This window comes from Protopterus annectens, chromosome 8.part1, assembly GCF_019279795.1.
Source record: "Protopterus annectens isolate FY-2018-M chromosome 8.part1, PAN1.0, whole genome shotgun sequence".
NCBI classification, from domain to species: Eukaryota; Metazoa; Chordata; order Ceratodontiformes; family Protopteridae; genus Protopterus; species Protopterus annectens.
In genome coordinates this window covers 361,667,284-361,688,388 of record NC_056742.1, presented here as the reverse complement: position 1 = coordinate 361,688,388, position 21,105 = coordinate 361,667,284, and the positions used below count along the sequence as shown (strand labels likewise).

Sequence of the window (21,105 nt, the reverse complement as noted above, 5' to 3'; positions counted from 1 at the left end):
TGGGGAATGAAAAGCATTTTGATTGGCACCTTTGATAATGCAGAGAGTAGCAGGAAAACAGACTGACCTTATACCCCATATCTCTAAAATTCTGGAAGAAAGAGCCCATCATCCTCCTTTTCACATATAATATAGTGCTGTAATCCAGCACAAGTATGACTGTGTGTCCTGCTATCCTCAGTAATAGACCCAGCCCCCAAGCTCTCTAAAATGGTTTCTCCGGCATTATAGTCCGGGTACCTGAATATGAAGTGCTGTTGAGCATTACTACTGCACTGCAATATAGAATTACTCCTGTGGGCATATTAAATTATAGGTGGGGAAGAGGTTTTAGGGACCCCATTCACCTCCTTTTCAATGCATTTCAAAGGATAGGCACCATCCACCATATCAGCAAGCCCAATGATCCACACATTATTTTGCCTGTTGTGACTTTCAAGATCACCAAGCTTTAGTGCTAATCATTCCTTGTTCTCCAGCAAGCCCTGAATTGTTCACTAGTGCTGCATTATGATTACTTGCTGTTCATGTGTGGAAGCTTGCTGTTTGGTAACCACTGCCTTGATCTTTTCCAGTTTGCCTTCATGTGAGGCCACAGTTTGTTTAATCACTGCCACATCCATAGCCATGACTTTGAGAAATTCCATCAAGGATTCTAGAATGGATCCAATGGCTTTGATACTGGATGCAAAGGAAATGTCGTTGTCTGCCATGCTTTCAGGTTTTCGTGGCTGTTTCTCCACAGACCATGGTGGAATTCAAATGCTATGTCTCTGTTAAAGAAGTCAATCTTATTACAAAAATGTATTTCAAGGTATTATATTCAATTTCATACCATTTGGGATTATTGGGAAGCTAGCATCAGAAGGATTCACTAAATATGACGCAAGCAGTCAGAGCTGTGCTTGTAGATGTCCTCTTCCATGTGCGGTCATGTGCATGCCCTCATAGTTGGGTTCACTTTCTGCAACTGCCAGGTCATACTGATTCACTTTATTTACTGCTTTTTGGAATTCTTGATTTATCTTGGTATTCCTTGCAGGCTGCATGTAGAGCTCTTCTCAAAGTATCCTTGCTGCTGGTGTGTGTGTGTCTAGAGGCATATGGTAATCAGGAATATGTTTATTTGGGGTGGCATGTTCTGAAAACATTTTTGATTTTCCTCTTTCCAATACACTGCATTTCTGATTAAATACGTCAGTCAGTGTTTTCAGTTCTACTACATTAGAGTCAAAGATTATCATTCTAGTTTTCAGAATTTTCCACTTAGTGACTATATGTTTGACTATATCTTCCATGACTTCAGAATGTATAAAACTCGTAGTTTGCTCCACGGGCTGTATCCGTCATATTGTCTCAATTGCTGAGATTTCATCTAAAAAGAGACTTTCTTTTCTTTGAATCAGCTTAGCAGTATACTTGTCACTTAGCATTCTCTTTTCTTGCCTTAACACTTCAAATATACTTTAATTTATACTTTTAGATTTCTTCAGTTGTATTGAAAGTGCTAATACACAGACTCGGTTCTGTTTAAAGCCCTTGCAGTTGTGCTTTTAGTGACACATTCTCAGCTTGTGTGTTCTGATATTTCATTTTAGGTCATGCATAGAACTGTTAAATCTTTGTAGTTCCTGGCACGTTTGCTTTTTCATTTTATAGACAATCTCACAATGACTTTTCTTCTTTTCTCTCTCATTTTCCAGTATCAGTTTACTTTGTTCTTTCTGATTTGTAATGTCTCGACTTAGAACATCCAGGCTTAATTTGGTAGTTCACTGTTTCAACTTGTCCAGAAAGTTCAGATACAAGTTCAGATAAATCAACCATCTATGTTCATTCTACTTAGCCATGTATTATTGTAGCCAGTCAGCCAACACCCTTGTAAAACTTAATTTTATTTTAGTAGCAAACAGTGAAACCATTTTTTCTACTACTTAATAGTATATTTCAATACTTTAAGAGCTTCTTTCTGTTTGAGGACAGCACCCACCAACTGTTTTAACATATCTGCACTCTTAGTTTATTTTTCCCTTCATCTTGCAAAGCTATACAACATTGAAAGACCATCTCATTTTGTATTCTTTGCCTCTTTTTTGGACTTTCACTGTATCAAGCTCCATTGTCTGTTCTACAAGTTATTGTTTCTTAACATTCCCACATTTGAAACTCAAGTTCTACCCTTCAGCATCATCTGTGCCAGGTCCCCTAGAGCCCGAGTCAGTATTTTTAGCTGGGTTTCATTTTGCCTAGTTGCAGCATTGGATTGTAAAACATCCATTTGGTCCTGTTCATCAGATATGATATCACACATTTTCCCCATTCTATTGTAAAATATTTAGTTGGCCAATATTGTAATCTTTGGTTAACTTGTATTGGTGTACCTCAGCAGAGTTTTGCTTTATTTTATTTTTTTATTTTACATTTGTTGACCGGGATAGTCCGACTGGATGCATGTCCATTTTCAGCGGAGGCCCGGAGAGAAAAGCTCCAAGGGTAAACAGATACAGCATTACATAATACCAGCATTACATATTACAAACCGACTATCACTTTTATGATATAGCACAAATATTGTTTTGCTTATTACATTTTTCACCCGTTTCATATCAGACAACTCAAAACCAGAGGGTTGGGAGGGTGGCCTAAAGGTTAAGGTGTTTGCCTTACAAACACAAGGTACAGGGTTTGAGTCTCACAAGGGAATTATTAGCAATGGCTCTCAAGGGCAGTTAGCCTAGTACTAACCCATGAACCTATGAACTAAATTTGCACACAATTTCTTTCTTCTGCTTATTAGCAATAAGCCTCCTTTTCACTTTCTGATTTGTTTATTTTGAAAACTGGTATTTCTTTCTTGGCTCATGTAGTAATGGAACATCTCTTCTATGTAGGAGTTTTACAGTATAATATTAATACAAGATTCCCTGTTCTTTGTAACCTATAGCTGCCAAAAAGGCTCACTTTCATTATTGTAGCAAACCTCTATTAGGGCACAGCACAAGTATTCCTGTAAGTTTATCAGTTTTTCAGTACTAGCAATTAATTACGTAAGAATGCATGTCCTTAGACAGTACCTAATGCATATCAGTGCTGCATATACATTGTTACAGGTTTCTTACTACTGCTCAGACAACATGAAGAAAGTGCTGTATAAAATTTACTTTGCCACTGACAGCACTTAATATATATCAATGCTGCATATACATTGTTACAGGTTTCTTACTGCTGCTCAGACAACATTTAGTACAGCTTAGTGTTGTATAAAATTTACTTTGTCATTGACAGCACCTAGGAAGAATCGGTGCTGTAAACACTTTACCACAGACAGCACAAAGTAAAATTCAGTGCTGTATAAAGCTTCTCTATATTGCATGCTACTCTGCTTTTAATTCTCAGTAAGCATGGTTTACACCAATAGAGTTTTCAGCAGTTTCAGAATCAATACACTTCTCTTATAGGTTCATAGGTAGGTACAAGGCTATCGGCTCAAGGGCCTACGTAAGCCTAGCCAGCAAGGGTCCATAGCTTACACCACCCAAGAAAGTTATTTTCCTGTGCCACTGTCAAGCAGAGACACAGAAGTGATCCCCAGGGTGTATTTCCTATTTCCCATCCAATCATCAAGATTTTTCTTGAAGAGTGCTAATGAAGAACTTTGCTTGACATAGATGGGTAGCTTGTTCCAGAGTATAGGAAGTCTCTGGGACAGGACTCTATCCCTTCAGCGTATCCTGTTTATTGTGGTGACAAGGTTTAGGTCCCTAGAGCATGTAGTTCAGAGGGATTGGGATTTCTTTAGGTGTAGCATGTCCAACAGCTCTGGGTTTGACATAGCTTTATATGTTAGGCAGAGATCACCTCGGAGTAGGCGATATGCTACGGAGTAAAGTTGGAGTTTTTTGAGGCGGTCAGTGTAGGGCATTTGTTTGAGGCCAGTAATCCTCTTTATAAGGTACTTCTGTGGCCTTTCCAGCTGCTGCAGATGTCTTGTGAGGTACATTCCAAAAGGGGCATTGTATTCTATAATGGGTCTAATGAGTGACGAGTAGAGGGGAACAATTACCTCTTTTTTCCTGGATGAGAATCCTTTTATGCTGAGGTGTGCCATGTAGAAGGACGTCCTGACTACTGTGGCAATGTGACTATCAAAGGAGAGACTACTGTCCACCTGGGTCCCAAGGTCTCTTATCACACATTCGGTGTTAAGTAGATTGCTGTCTATGTGGTAGTTCATAAGTACAGAGTTTTTACCAAAGGGGATGACACTGCACTTTTTGACATTGAGCTTGAGGCCATGGCTCTGACACCAGGCATCTGTCTCAGTGAGGCCCTTCTGTAGGATATTCACATCATTTGGGGACTTGACTATGGCTCCTAGTTTGCAGTCATCTGCGAACTTCGTTAGCCAGAGGCCTTCTGTGTTAGCCTGTACTTCACAGAAGTAGATACCAAACAGCAGAGGTCCCAGGACGGAACCCTGTGGTACTCCACTTGTCATTGCTTTGAGGTCAGATTTGCAGTCTGCAACTTTTACAGTGTGGGCTCTGTCAGTGAGCCAGTTGGCAACCCATCTTGTGACGTAGGGATTTATACCTAGTCTAGTTATAATTCCAGAATGGGGGATGGTGTCGAAAGCCTTGGCGAGGTCAAGATAGGCTGTGTGAACCACCTTACCCTCATCCACGGCTTTGGTGACTGCCTCAAAGAAGTTGATCAGGTTCAGGAGGCATGATCTGCCTTTCACAAACCCGAACTGGGTGGGATCCAGAGTTTGGAGGTTACCAATGTCTTTGTTTATGAGTTCCATGATGATACGTTCCATGGCCTTGCAGACCAGGCCCATCAGGCTAATAGGTCGATAGTTCCTGGGATCAGTGGTGGCTCCCCCTTTGTGGAGTGGGATAACTGTTGCTGTGCGCCATTCATAATATAATATGAGACAATGATTTTCACTTGCTTTAAATACAGCACAAACCATAAAAGTAAGAAATGTCTGTTCAAGTTAAGCAGTATTCTTTTTACTCCACCAGAGTAACATGCTCAGTTTACTTCTGCAGCTTGTTAAGATTTCACTCTGCATAGTGCAGAAGTATCGACTTTACACTCAACAGCCACATTTTCTTTTATTGTAAAAATACCCACTTATGGTTCCTTTTTTCAACACATGGGTCATGTATATGTCACAAAGTATTGTAATCAGTGGGCAAACAGCACAATTTAAAAAATGTCTGATTTTACTTTTGTACTGCAGTAATTTTGAACTGTTTCAGAAGTACCATGCTGTTAGCAGCTGATACACAGATGCTTCATTTAGAGTATACTTAAAACATGCAATGTAGTCACCATACCCCAGTATACACATTTTAAAATTATCTGACATATTTTCTCAAAAAGTCAGAAAAATAATTCTTTTCAGCTCACTGTTGAAAATGAACTAATGCATATCAGTACTGCATATACATTGCTTTTCTGATACTGTGCTTCACATTTTATGGACACTACTTTTCCCACAAGTGTAACTAGCCTTTTTTGATCCAGTACACAGTAGCAGTTAATATGTCAGAGCTGTAAAGTTTAAGGAGAGGTCGCTATGGTCTAGTTTGTTGCTGAGGCTTTGTACATTTACTAATTTATCTTTGCAATAATTTGGAGAAACCAATGTAGTGCAGGAAATGGAAATAAAATATATTGAAAACTAAATATAATAACTAGTAGTGCCTCCTCCATTAACATCCATACAGGCTTACTAACCAGATAATGAAAAGGTGTATTTCATTGGCCAGCAGGTAGGATTTTTGCAAGTAACAGAAGTAGGAAACAGCCAGCAAGCAGGTGTCGTGTGTAACCTGAATTATGTTGGTATTCATCTGCAGTCTCTTGGCTCATGGACTAAGGTTTCCAGGTCACAATTCTATAATATAGGGGTCAGTCTTTACCACTTTCCTCTGATCACTAATTGTTTAGATTTGCATATCTGTCTGCATGGGTGTTCTCTGGGTGTTCCATAATTCAAAATATAGTTGTTGATTGGTTGTTCTAGCCTGACCATACATATTGCATTTACTGTTGTCTTGTAGTTTATGTCATGACTGAATGTTGTCCAAAAAGGCCAGTTTACTTTTCAAATTAGCAAATAAATAGGCATTGTTTATGACAGGACTTTATTAACCATGTAATACATGGAGTGTGCTTATTGTTCATGACAGGTCTTTATTAACCGTGTAACACATGAATTGTCCTTATTGTGCTTTAATAAAAGAAAAAGACAAAATTGTTATGCACCTGTCTGATGAAAGAAGACCATTACAAGTTGTGTTATGCACAGTGCTCAGAGCTGTTATTCTCTAGACTCATACTAAAGCATATAATGTGGCCACCACAAAACAGCAACAAGAAGTTAAAACAGCTTTGCAAGCAAAAAACCCATCAGTTATATATACACATGCAGAGAATCCAGAGTAGGTGCTTTTGTGTGTGTGTGTGTGTGTGTGTGTGTGTGTGTGTGTGTGTGTGTGTGTGTGTGTGTGTGTGTGTGTGTGTGTGTGCACGTGCGTGCGTGTGTGTGTGTGTATGTGTGTGTGTGTGTGTGTGTGTGTGTGTGTGTGTGTGTGTGTGTGTGTGTGTGTGTGTGTGTGTGTGTGCGTGCGTGCACGCACATGCACATTTGAAGGGATAATGAGTGAAGTCTACAACCATATGGAGTTTGGACGGGGGGTCTGAATGTTGTGTATCTTGCACAACATTTAGTTTATCAACTGTAATAAAAGGAAATTGGTTAAGACCTTTCTAGTGCCAGCATACTAAGTAAGGGGCTGATAGCAGTCCTTGTTATATCTAAAATAGAGAAGTGAAATGTAAAGGCAGCAGGGAATGTGCCAACACTGAACATGTTTCACAATATATAACCTCTTGAAATATCAGTACTCAGAATGCCGAATACTGTAACATGGAGACTTTATAAAATCCAAACTTATATCAAGTCTGAGATTGCTATTTCTCAGAATATTCCTTTTTTCCCCAAGGTATGGCTATCTTGGAGTTGGTATATATAAGTTTTGAGGGGTTGTCGTACACTTTGCTGGGTGTGGGGAGTTTAAAGGAGAAAAGTGGTCTTCAACATTTGTCTTCCCCTGCTCTTCTGGCCTTTTTTTTTTTTTTGCCAGTAGGACACCATACATTGAGATGCGCATCAAGTGCTGGGGATAGTCGTAGATAACAGTACAGGACTTGTATATGAAATTAATTTCTAGTCCCCAGCAGAATGGATGCAGATATTTAGTCTCGGGAATCACTAATCAAAGTATCTTGCATGTGAAGCAGATTTGCAGATTTGTGGAGTAGCTATAACTTAAAAAAGTATGATGGACCACATACAGTGGTTTGCACATCAGTCTTATGGAGGCAGATACATAGGCAGTAGGCAACTACAAGACAGGTGTTATAGAGTAAGGGCAGTTCTGAAAGACTTATTATTAGCTCCAGTAAGAAGGTAATCAGTTTTTATGTCAGTAGCACCATGAGTGATGATAGTCAAGTTTTCATGATAATAGGAAAGAATTCATTTTGTGCACTGAAAGAATCATTTGACATGAGATATTATTCCCAACAGTCTACTTAGCCTTATGCTAATTCTGAATATTTACAACTTTTGTAAGCATTACTTTTTCTACATCTTGGCTACATGTATTACCTGCCCTCCTATGAATGTTCAGTGTAAGAAATGCTTTCTTTTTCTAAAGACTTTAATTTCAATACTTTGCTTTCCTGTGACATGCAACAAGTAACTTTCATTAACTGTGCCTTTTTTGTAAGGAACACATACTGTTATTTAGTCCTAAATGTTGGCACTGTGCTAATGGAAGGCACAGGGCTCAAACTTTGGGCAGACCCACTGCTTCATCGTCATGATCATAGCCTGGTTGTCAGTGACCAGTTGTACGAGTCTGCATTTCTCTAACATCTTTATTAACTTCTCCTGAGGTTCGGTGGTGTCAGAGCTTGCTATAGTAAATAGAATCTATAAGGTGTTTCTCCTTGAATATTAGGTGAAGAGGTGAAGGCCTTCCACACTGTACACTATTAGTGTTTTTGTGACATATTTTATCACGGACAGGAGGGTCCTGGTCTTTGACCAAACAAACTAGATCATAACGCATAAACTGCTCAAGAGGTGATGTGGGTGTTCTTCCTGCAGACTTTATTGATTGCTTCAAGAGGCGATGTGGGTGTTCTTCCTGCAGACTTTATTGATTGCTTCAAGAGGCGATGTGGGTGTTCTTCCTGCAGACTTTAGTGATTGCTTCAAGAGGTGATGTGAGTGTTCTTCCTGCAGACTTTATTGATTGCTTCAGCTTCTTTGTACCTGTGGAAGATATGCAGCCTTAGAAGCTTTCACACGTGTGGTATTTCACACTGTGACCACCCTGTCAGTCAGCACTGAATTACTATACTTCTCTGAGCTTACCTGTGCAGTTTCTAATAATAATCATATTTCTGCTTTCTATTTTTTTGTTTACCTGCTTTATCCTATTCAGGGTCATAGAATAGTGTAGAAATTAATACTAGCTAGGATGCTTGTCCACTAAAGGATGCAAACACACACACACACACACACACACACACACACACACACACACACACACACACACACACACACACACACACACATTCAAGCAACTTGAAAGACCATCAGTTCACCTATGGTATTTAACCGAAGCACCTGGTGAAAATCACTGCAAACAAAAGGCGGCATCTGAGACTCCAGAGAGAAGACATCACAGCTGAGAACTGAACTAGAGAAGCTAATAATAAGCAGCAGCATTTCTTTGTGCCGTACCACTGTACTACACCATTCGCAGACTGAAACAATATAGAAATAGTGAAACAAGAATTACAAGGAGGTCAACAAATGTAAGCTGTTTGGGCTTTATGACTGAGGTGTTATTTATATCATTAAAGGTTGGTACTGGGATACTTTCATCTTCTGGAGCTGAACAAGTAGTTCAAACAATTTCTGTTCAGCTAACTACCTCTTACCTGAAAAAACGTTAAGGTATTAGCAGTGTTTGGCTTTTTACTGTACTTTCTAAACCCAAATACCAAGATACCTTACAAAGCATTATCCTGTGCAGTACACTCGGGCAAAACATTCACTTCATCAGGAGCAATGTAAAGTAAATGTGTATACCGTCTTTTGTTAAAAAAGTCAGCTCTGTAGTTACACTCGATAATCTCTGCTAATAAATATAAAGTAGGTAAACATAAACTGACTTTGGCATATGAGGTCAAGGTTACACATCAGGAAAAAGTAAAAGTCTTGCTCTGGAACATGAGTTTTTGTTTCCAAGCTAGTGCCAGCTTTCATCAAAATGCACAGTTTTTGTGAGAGAGAACCATTTCCAACAACTTTCATGTATTGGACTGTGTCTCTTGTGACCTCATTACAGCCGAGTGACGTCTCCAGGCGTTTCTGCAGTTACTTCCTACTGCTCCTCTAGGTGTCAAATATTGCCTGTTCATATTTGCATTAATAATTCCAAAACCGTGTTACATACAAGGTATCGGAAAATTTTATCTTGAAGCATACATGATGGCAAACACAACTGCATTGATATATGACCTCTGTCAACGGATATTTGTTAATACTGTAAGGTGCTGAAGCCACGCTCATTAGCAGTTAAAGGTACTCACTCAAAAGAGCTCTACTGGAGGGAATGAGTTGTAATCATCTCTGGAATTACAGATTCCTGTTGTAAAGGAAGTTGTTATCTTGTAAGCCCCTTTTTGCAGGAGAATGGAGGTTCTCTGTTTCAGTTCCACTCTGGGTTACCTTCTGTTTGGAGATTGCATGTCCTTCCTGTGTTCACATGGGTTTACTTCAGATGTCCTGGTTTCGTCCCACATTCCAAAGATATGCAGTAAGTGGATTGCACACACTTAATTGGCCGTAGGTGTGAGTGTGCATGTGAGCGTGTGGTAACGAAGAACAGCTGTGGCAGGTTTAGCCACCCGGCAGTGTGAACTTTGGCTTTAAATGATTGACACTGGTGAAGTGACACCCCGACCTTGTGTCCTAAAATGGGAAATAGGGATTGTGGATGGATGGAATGTTTTAAGTGCCACAGATCATATGATGAACTACAATTGCTGATTTTAATTTCTCTATTGATTTTACAATAAAACTGGTCTTAAAGAACTTGAATTTAATACAATAATATAGTCCCAATTTAACCTGCCTGAGAGAGAAAATTATGACTATGTAAGTAACTATACAGGAATATACTCCTCCTTATATGCTGCTTATTTCCAGTGTAAATTCTTATCTTGTATATACTTTTTCCATACTACAATGTTTCACACCATGATAATATTGTTTATTTTTTCTCTAGCTTTCCCACTACATATATACCATGTATGACATTATCAGTGGCGTAACAGGTAGCACACACTCCTTTGGTGCCAAAGGCAGTGAGTTCTATTCCCACAGCAGGAAGATGGATTTGCTGACACTGTAGTACAGCATAAAGGGGGGTGCTGCACTCTTGAGTCTGTTGTTCTTCAGATGAGATGATAAACCAAGGGCTCATCCACCTGAGATGTAAGAGATCACACAACACCTATTGGAAAGAGTAGAAGACGTTCCCTTATACCCTGACCAAATTTCCCCTGGAAGCATAAATACCACTTTCAGTCTCTCTTGAAAAAAGGCTACTAGCCTAGTGGTGAACCTGGTCAACAAAGGATAAATACATAAACTTTTGGATTTCTCCATGTTACTTCTCCTTGTTATGAAGACTTACACGAATGAAGTTTCTAACATTTATTTCTCATACCGCTTTCTTGTATTGCTGCCTTTGTAATGGGCCATAACTGAAAAGAGTCCTAGTACCAGTACACTTAGCTTGGTAACAAACAGAAACAAATGATGAAACAAACAAATCGCATGCAATTATTTTCTTGGGTGAGGTAAATTTGGCCAGTTATGTCCTTCAATAAAACATTAAAAAAAGCAAACATATTTTTGAAGAAAAATAATTTCTAACTTTTTTTGTAAATCTTGCACAAAACTGAAAAACTATGGTAGTAAAATGTATCTATTCTATTTTATATTGCATTATGTGATTTCCCCTAACTTTAATGTATTTTCTATTGGTTAAAGGTATGGTCTGTCCAGCAAAATCTCATGTTTCGGTACAAAAATGCCTGACTTTATACATATAAAAAGTTAGGAACCCCAGCAGAGTCTGTTATAGGGAACAAATTAACTAATATATATAAACATAAAAATATTCTGTAAGCTGTATCCATAACAGTTAGTATAAATGCAAATGTTTAGGCAAGCAATGCCTCACAATGTCTTTAGCTATCTGTTTCCATCATTATTTTGTTTTTGGTAGTGTTATCCTTGTATCAAACTAGTAGTAATAAAGGTTTTGTAATAGCAAGATGAAGATATATCAGCCAAACATAGTTTCCCCTACGAGCAGTAATCATAGGTTCATAGGTTCGTAGGTTCATAGGTTGGTACTAGGCTATCAGCCCTAGGGCCTATACAAGCATAGCCATAACAATTCCCTGGCTATTTCTTCCCACATTATTTACTTTCCTGGACCACTGTCTAGCAGGGCGACTGATGTGATCCCTGGGGTGAATTTCCTTTCTCCCATCCAATCGTCAAGGTTCCTCTTGAAGAGGTCCAAAGAGGCACTCTGCTTGACATGTATGGGCAATCTATTCCAGAGTCTGGGGAGTCTCTGGGTCAGGAACCTATCCCTCCAGCATGTTTTGTTTATTGTGATGACAAGGTTTAGATCCCTGGAGCGTGTAGCTCTGAGGGATTGGGATTTCTTTAAGTGTAGCATGTCCAACAGCTCTGGGTTTGACATGGCCTTGTATGTTAAGCAGAGATCGCCTCTGAGTAGATGATATGCGACAGAGTATAGCTGGAGTTTTTTAAGGCGGTCAGCGTAGGGCATCTGCTTTAGGCCTGTGATTCTTTTAGTGAGGTATTTCTGAGGCCTTTCCAGTTATTGCAGATGTCTTGAGAGGTACATACCAAATGGGGCATTGTATTCTATAATGGGTCTAATGAGGGATGAGTACAGTGGGACAATGACCTCCTTTTTTCTGGATGAAAAGCCCTTCGTGATGAGGTGTGCCCCATAGAAGGATTTCCTGACTGTTGTGGCGATGTGGTTATCGAAGGTGAGACCACTGTCCACCTGTGTCCCAAAGTCTCTTATCACACTTTCTGTGTTTAGTGTACTGCCACCTATATGGTAATTCATGGATACATGTTTTTTTCCCAACGGGGATAACAATACATTTCTTGGCATTGAGCTTGAGCCCATGGCTCTGGCACCAAGCATCTGTTTCTGTAAGGCCCTTTTTTAGAGTATCCACATCATTTGGGGATTCAATAATGGCTCCCAGTTTGCAGTCATCTGCAAACTTTGTTAGCCAGAGTCCCTTAGTGTTGACCTGTACTTCAGAGAAGTAGATGCCAAACAAGAGCGGCCCCAGGACTGAACACTGAGGTACTCCACTTGTCACTTGTCTGGGGCTGGATTTGGAGTCGGCTACTTTTACAGTGTGGGTTCTATCAGTAAGCCATTTAGCAACCCATTGGGTGACATAGGGATTAATGCCCAACTTAGTAAGTTTATCTATGATTCCAGAGAGGGGAATGGTGTCAAAGGCCTTGGCAAGGTCTAGATAGGCTGTGTGGACCACCTTACCCTTGTCCATGGCTCTGGAGACTGATTCCAAGAAGTCAATCAGGTTCAGGAGACAAGATCGGCCCTTCACAAACCCAAACTGGGTGGGGTCCAGTGTTTGAAGGTTGCCAATCAATCAAACTGCCTTCTGTGTCAAGGATTGCTTTAGTGGCAATGACTGTTTTATTTTAATACCATAGCGGGATAATTAATTACAGTGAAGTTTCCACTGTGGTTACACATGCATATACAAGCATTCATCACACACACACACACACACACACACACACACACACACACACACACACACACACACACACACACACACACACACACACACACGTGGATAGATGAGTGAGATGGCTGTCAGCCATTCTGACAAATTACAGTTTGTTTGAGATTGTGTTTGGGTTGAGGAACATTTCTAACCTTTACCTAAGCTGGAAGCTTGAAGATTTATGTTGCCTGTAAGTAGGTTTTGGGTGGGACCGCGTGTGTGTTTTTATGGTTAGAGTTGAGGCAAAATGAGAGGATACATATTTTTTGTCAGTGTCTTTGTATGAGTGTTTTGTTCTTAGTATTAGAGTAAAGTTTAGGTAAAGGTAAGGGTCTGGTTATGAGTGTGCTCTTGTGTTGGAGAGTTTTTCCTGGCTTAGGCTAAGAGTAAGTCTATGTAAGGTGGTACATTAAGTGGGTCTGTCTATGTTTGTATTTTTGGTGTGTAATGAGTTTGTTGAACACAATTTGTTTGACAAAGCGTTGATGGATCTGTTTGAGTATGTGAGTGCGAGTGTCTGCTGGTTAGTTTAGGTTATGTATGGAGTGACTGATGTGTATGTGTGCCTGAAAATCTTCTGTACTGATACTATCAGGGAAAGAGGTTTTTGTAAAGTTGATATTCAGGGTTAGGGATAGCATGCACAAGTAAGGTGAAGTCTCTCTGACCACTTTACTTTTGTGCTAACCCTAACCCTACATATTAACTTATGAAAATCCATTTTTAATGTGTTATTTTAATGGTTAATTTGTTGATATTTGTATGTTTCAATCACATAACTTGGTTATGATGAAGGTTGATCAGTACACAGAAGGAGGGATTTGGGACCAGGAAATATCTTAGACCCCCTCAGTTAATGGCATTAGTCTTAGTAGATTGACTCATGCCTCTAGGGATGAAAGACAGAAAAATAACTAATCAGAGCCTTTGATTTGCAGGGACAAGCTGCTCAGTTGAGAAGTAGCAGTTATATTGACTGTAGTTTCATGCATTTCAAACGAGTTTTCATTCAGTGGAGTAATTCCATATGTTTTCATAATTTCTTATAAAAAATTGTAAATATATAAATATATTTGGGCAGGTAACGTGGATAAAGGATAATGAGGGAAACATATTCACAAGCGAGGAGAGTGTGTTGAGGAGATGGAAAGAGTACTTTGAGGGGCTGATGAATGAAGAGAATGAGAGGGAGAGAAGGTTGGATGATGTAGGGATAGTGAATCATGAAGTACAATGGATTAGCAAGGAGGAAGTAAGGATAGCTATGAAGAGGATGAAGAATGGAAAGGCTGTTGGACCAGATGAAATACCTGTGGAAGCATGGAGGTGTTTAGGTTAAATGGCAGTGGAGTTTTTAACCAGATTGTTTAATGAAATCTTGGAAAGTGAGGGGATGCCTGAGGAATGGAGAAAAAGTGCTTTGGTACTGATTTTTAAGAATAAGGGTGATGTGCAGAGCTGTAGTAACTACAGAGGGATTAAATTGACCAGTCACAGCATGAAGTTATAGGAAAGAGTAGTGGAAGCAAGGTTAAGAAAGGACGTGATGATTAGTGATCAGCAGTATGGTTTCATACCAGGAAAGAGCACTACAGATGTGATGTTTGCTCTGAGAGTGTTGAAGGAGAAGTACAGAGAATGTCAGAAGGAATTGCATTGTGTTTTTGTAGACTTAGAGAATGCATATGACAGGGTGCCTAGAGAGGAGTTGTGGTATTGTATGAGGAAGTCAGGAGTGTCAGAGAAGTATGTAAGAGTGGTACAGAATATGTATGAGGGTAGTGTGACAGTGGTGAGGTCTGTGGTGGGAGTGATGGATGCATTTAAGGTGGAGGTGGGGTTACATCAAGGATCAGCTCTGAGCCCTTTCTTATTTGCAATGGTGATGGACAGGTTGACAGACGAGATCAGACAGGAGTCCCTGTGGACTATGATGTTTGCAGATGACATTGTGATCTGTAGTGAGAGTAGGGAACAGGTGGAGGAGACCCTGGAGAGATGGAGATATGCTCTAGAGAGAAGAGGAATGAAGGTCAGCAGGAGTAAGACAGAATATATGTGTGTGAATGAGAGCGAGGATAGAGGAATGGTGAGGATGCAAGGAGTAGAGATGGCGAAGGTGGATGAGTTTAAATACTTGGGGTCAATAGTTCAGAGTAACGGTGAGTGTGGAAGAGAGGTGAAGAAGAGAGTACAGGCAGGATGGAGTGGGTAGAGAAGAGTGTCAGGAGTGATTTGTGACAGACGAGTACCTGTAAGAGTGAAAGGGAAGGTCTACAAGAGGGTAGTGAGACCAGCTATGTTATATGGGTTGGAGACAGTGGCATTGACAAAAGGCAGGAGTTTGAGCTGGATGTGGCAGAATTAAAGATGTTAAGATTTGCACTGGGTGTGACGAGGGTGGACAGGATTAGGAATAAGTATATTAGAGGGTCAGCCCAGGTTGGAAGGTTTGGAGACAAAGCCAGAGAGGCACGATTACGTTGGTTTGGACATGTGCTGAGGAGGGATGCTGAGTATATTGGGAAAAAGATGCTAAGGATGAAGTTACCAGGTAAGAGGAAAAGAGGAAGGCCTAAGATAAAATTTATAGATGTGGTGAGAGAGGACATGCAGGTGGCTGGTGTGACAGAGCAAGATGCAAAGGACAGGAAGAAATGGAAACAGGTGATCTGCTGTGGTGACCCCTAATGGGAACAGCCGAAAGAAGATGATGATGAACGTGGATAAATTAATAAGTTAGATATACACAATAAAAGAAAAATATATCTGTAGATGAATCAACAAATAGGCCAACATATTATGAATGTATTCAGGTCTTCTATACCACATGCCTGGTAAGTACCTATAAATGTAAATATCTTATTTATTTATTTAACATTTGTTTACCAGGAACGAAACCAATTTTCAGGGGAGGCCTGAGGAGAAATGCTTCAGATGCACATTTAGTTGTAACAATCCCTTGCAAATAGACCTAGATGAGAAGGCTGCCATATTCACCTCCAGTTTTTATTTGCACTTAACCAACTGTATAGAAAAGCCTGTTTCCATCCAATAAATATAAATGTAAATTCAGAATCTACCTCTCTGGTAGAACACCTGAATTAATGAGCTGCATAACAAAAGAAGGAAAATAATTGAAAGATGCAATAAAATCCCCCCCCCCCCCACCTAAAGACCGCAGTAAAATATTCCAGGACTAAATTTATTTATTTATTTGTTTTCAATTTGCTAATGCAGGTAGAGCATTGGTTCCACTGGACCTATTCCAATATTTCAATCTCAGTCCAGGGTAAGCCACAATACATGCATGAAATTATATACAGAGTGAATGGTAAAATGCAATATAGGCATATATTACATACAAAATAAAACTTGAGACCACTATTAGAAAATATATAGCAGAAAACTAACTTAAGGCCATAGATATTAAAGGAAACTACAAATCTGCCAGGATTTTAAGGAATAATGACCAGGAGTGCACTAAGCTAATCCATATAGAGAGTTATGATAAGTCTCTGATCATAACCATGTGATTATGTGTTCGTGACATGGATGCCAACAAATTCACCTAAAGAGTGAAGCTTGAGATGTTAATCTTGAGATTCATGTCAATACACATAATTGGTTATGATCATAACTCTTTATAGTGCATGGAGTTTTATCTACTCCATGTACAAGCTGTTAGAAAAAAAATGGAAGTGTCTTACATGCTTTGAAAGCCAGTAAAGCACTTAGCAAATGCTGTCACATAGACAGCAAGTTAGGAAAAATATCAGGGACAGTTTTTAAATACTGCCCTAATTTAAATAAGTTGCTCAAAGGCTGACATCTTTAAAGTTATATGGACACAGGACGAAAGATATTCAGATATAGTAACAGCACTGACACCATTGTTATGGTCGAGCCTCGCACCACAGAATCGCATGACCGGTTTATCCTTTTTCTGATTTTAGAGTGTAATCATGGCTCTCACTGCACTACAGTAATATTAAATATTCCAGGACTAAGGATATAACTCGTATATTAGCAGGCATATTTAACTTTGCCCCACTTAGCCATATTTTGTCCCTAGTGTCTCTGAAAATTTTATTTCCACTGAAATTAGCTTGGAAAAAGTGTTAGAATCCCTCTAAAGCTAAAAAATATATTTTGTTGGGGTCAGGTTAACACACTCAGCTGCAGTCTCATCAATGCCAAGTATGTTGTCTCTAAGCTTCTACTTAAAATGTTCAATCTCAACATATTCACAGGGTTTGTGTTTGATGCCTGGAGAACAGAAAGTGACCTGCCCTACTTAAGTGACCTCTCTACAGACACTGGCAATTATGGACCCATCAATTTCATCAGTCTTATATGCAAAGCTATGGAATGTATATCTGAATTAATTTATGCAGACATAAAGAAATTAATTGATTTAGACCACACTCAGTCTGTTTTTGTGAAGATCAGTTCCTGTCTCTTGACATTGTAAACTTCTTTGAAAAGGTTTCAGAGATTATACAGTGTGAGCAGTTCATGCATGCTGCTTATTTTGACTTGGATAAGGCCTTTGACACTATCCCCTCATGCTGGTGTTGTTATGAAATTAGATAAACTTAATGCAACCCCCCTACATTGTGCACTAAGTTGCAAACTGGCTATACAACAAATCCCACATTGTGAAAGTTGGTGGTAACCCCTCTAAATTTAAAATTGTAGCTACTGGGGAACCACAGGTGTTAATGCTTAGCCCTCTCCTATCTAGCATTTATTTTGTAGACATCTAGACCAGCATCCCAAAATTGTGGTTAAGAATGTTTGCTGATGTCTGCAAGCTGGTCAGTCTAATCTGCTCATCCACTGATACTAAACTGCTACCACAGGGGCTGGAATATGCACATAGCTGGAAATGGTTTCAAGCTCAAGTCAAAAGGTGTAGCATAGCACAGTACAGAAAAAAATACTCCACCCTTATATGTTATAAGTTGTACTTCTCTTCAGACAGATATGGTCATGATAGACATAGGTACTTGTTTAGACAGCACACTCTCTTTCACTCATTCAGCCATGATTTTCCACCATATTCAAAAATCCTTCTGTCTTGCTCAGTTAATATCTAAGGAGATATCTTCTAGATCTAAATATGTCATCTTACCAGTGTACTTTTTTCATCAGACCCATCATCAAATACAGTGCCTCATTTGATATGCACATATCCAGACATAGTATGGGGAAGGCCCCAAACATTTTAACCAAGAAAATTAAAGATTTTAAATCCTTCAACTATCATGATAAATTAGCACAGATCTCCTTATAGTCAATAGCTAACAAGCTACTCTGAGGAGACTGGTTTCTCAGTTTTTGAGCCATGAAAGACCCAATCCTATTTAACCAACAGTTTCTTTCCAAAACCAGTGGCTTTACAAGCAGCCATACTAAGAACCTAAATTTATGCCAACAAATAAAGAAGATACAGTGAAGGGATAGGTTCCTAACTCAATTTATTCCCAGTTTTATGGAATAATTTATCACTGTGGGTCAAGAAAAGTACTGCTTTATCTACTTAGAATGTTAGTCTTGATTACTGGACAGATCGACCAAATTTACAGTAGCACTATCATGTATGACTGTGATCAATTTAGCAGGAGAGCACTATTTAATGCTTGTGAATGATGGCAAGAACTTGTAAGTATGTCAGATTAAGGGTGCACATGGATAGGCATTTTATGGATCCTGGGATCGCTTGTCTGGCATTTCTCCTATGTGTATAGATGGATGATGAATGTACAGGAAATCAAGCATCATTTAGTTTATCAGCTGAGATGAATATTTATGTCTTAGATCACTTATTCTCTAAAATCCTTAGTCATTCATCTTACTGCTTTGACATTAATCCTGATGTCTACAATTTAACAGACATAAACCAAATTGTAGAACCTTCAGCAAATGAATCACAAAATGGAAAATAAAAACACTGAACTTTTTTTTCATAGAGGACACAGCCCTCTATACCCTACAAATTAGGTGCTCACCCTCCCATGTCATAATCATCCTCAACTTTTTCCCATTTTGATATGGGGTCACTCAGTCACATCAATATTATTCAATCTGATTAAATCACCTCAAGCCAATGCTCACATCAATGAGTGGCTTTCCTTATACATGGACCTTCTACTTAATTGTAATGTATGATTGTCTTTGCAAAAACATAGCTGCTTACTACTCATTCAATAATCTAGAATGAAACTGAAGGCAATAACTGCTTAAATATCCAGAAGGTGTGGCAAACAGTATTACACTTTGTGAAACTGCTTAAGGCTGAGTGAAAAAAAAATTAGACTCTCTTTTAAAAGTTACATTACATATTCTACAGTGTTTAGCAATTTTTTAAAAAATATTAACATTTTCTGATAGAGTCATACTGCTTAAGTGACTTTAAGATATTTTTTTTTGCCAGCATCATAATATTACCTAGCAAGAATTCCTAAAAAGGAAGAACATTTCTAAATTTGCTCACTAAAGGGCCAAGAGCTCCATTCTAGGTTTTAGTTCTGCAATGACAGATAAACATTGTTTTTGACAATGTGTTAGGTTTCTCTATTACAGCTATTATGATTCATGAAAACAACAAATAGCTTGCTCATTTCTGAATGCTCAGTATGTAGAACATTACTTATTTCTCAAGTGTGAAAGACAAATGCAAACATGGCAAATAGTTTTCCACTTTAATTTGCAGATACCTTTGAGAGTTCAGAACTGACATTTTCAGGGTTTGCAAGTTAATTATATCCTGTCAGACTGTGGCTCCACAGTAGAAAATGAACAGCTCCTACAAGGAGATAATACATTTCAAAAATGTAAGAGATATAAATACTGGTGAATAATTGGTTATTATCCTAAAAAGAAACAAGAGGGGTAATTAACATTCAGTTTCCACTGAAACATGTCTTTGGTTCATAATGTATTTTTTGTAATAGAAAACAACATTAATAAATATCTTGCAAATAATCAATACCTAGAGAAGATTATTTTCTGCCATCACTGTGGGTCTGATATGTGCTTACACTCCTAGAAAGTTGTTATTCATAATATATTACCACATACCACACAGTCTGTGCTTGCAAACATAGACTGCAAATCCTGCAGCATTTAGGGTGTTTACAGTTCAAAAATATTACAACCAGCTGCTGATTGGCACTTTTCAAAAATGTAAATTTGTAGTTATGCATCACATTCAGCCTCGAGTTTGCCACGCATTAATGTATTAGCAGTAGAGAAATAGTCATCAGGTAACTATTAAGAGTTGATGCAATGCCTTCAAATTAACCAAAGTCTGATTTGACACATAGTTTGTGTATGGCGTTTTCTGTTCACAGTAAGAACAAACAGAGATACTATAATGAAGTGAACATTTCTACTTCTATCAAGGAAATGTATTTCCAGTCCATTAGACTACACTTAATCAATAATTTAAAGCATTAGAATGGGGGAGGTGTAACCGTTCAGATAATGCTTGCATCTTTCCATGTGACTGCATTGGTCACTATTGCGGTCAGCATACAGGGTAGAAGATTGAAGGATAAATACGTTTCAGACTGGTTACACTATTCGAGATGGTATCATTAGTTTAATTGTTTATGAGAGAAGAGGAACAGTGATGGTGAAACAGGAACTGAATACACTAGTTCATTAAATATATAACAGGATGGTTCAATTATTAACTAAAATTTAAATTAAGTAAATACATGTATGTTTATTTACAGTCTCGGACAAAAAAGCTTGAATATTCCTCATAAAAAAAATCTAATAATAAAAAATGAAAATAACAAAGCACCCTGAAGTTAAAAGGTTCTGATAAATGTTCTTATCAAGATATTGCAAATTAAAACACCAAACAGATGAAAAGCAATCGCCAATAATGTACATATATACCACAAAATAGGGTACAGATAGCCCCCTTTACAAGAAGATGAAATTAGGGCATCAAACCCAAATCTGTCATTATGGTTTAAAAAGTAGAATCTTATTCAGCTTTGAATGATTCTCAGAAATGAAAACTAAATCCAAATACAGTTAGTATTATATAGAGAAAAGTTGTGAAAATGTGTGTTGGAATGGTCTAACATGCAA

General features: G+C 38.6%; 1 protein-coding gene across 1 annotated transcript in view; it reads left to right on the top strand.

The window, feature by feature from the left end:
• NECAB2 (N-terminal EF-hand calcium binding protein 2) overlaps nt 1-21,105 on the top strand; it is a 2,586,853-nt gene that overhangs the window by 519,861 nt on the left and 2,045,887 nt on the right. The window lies entirely within an intron of this gene.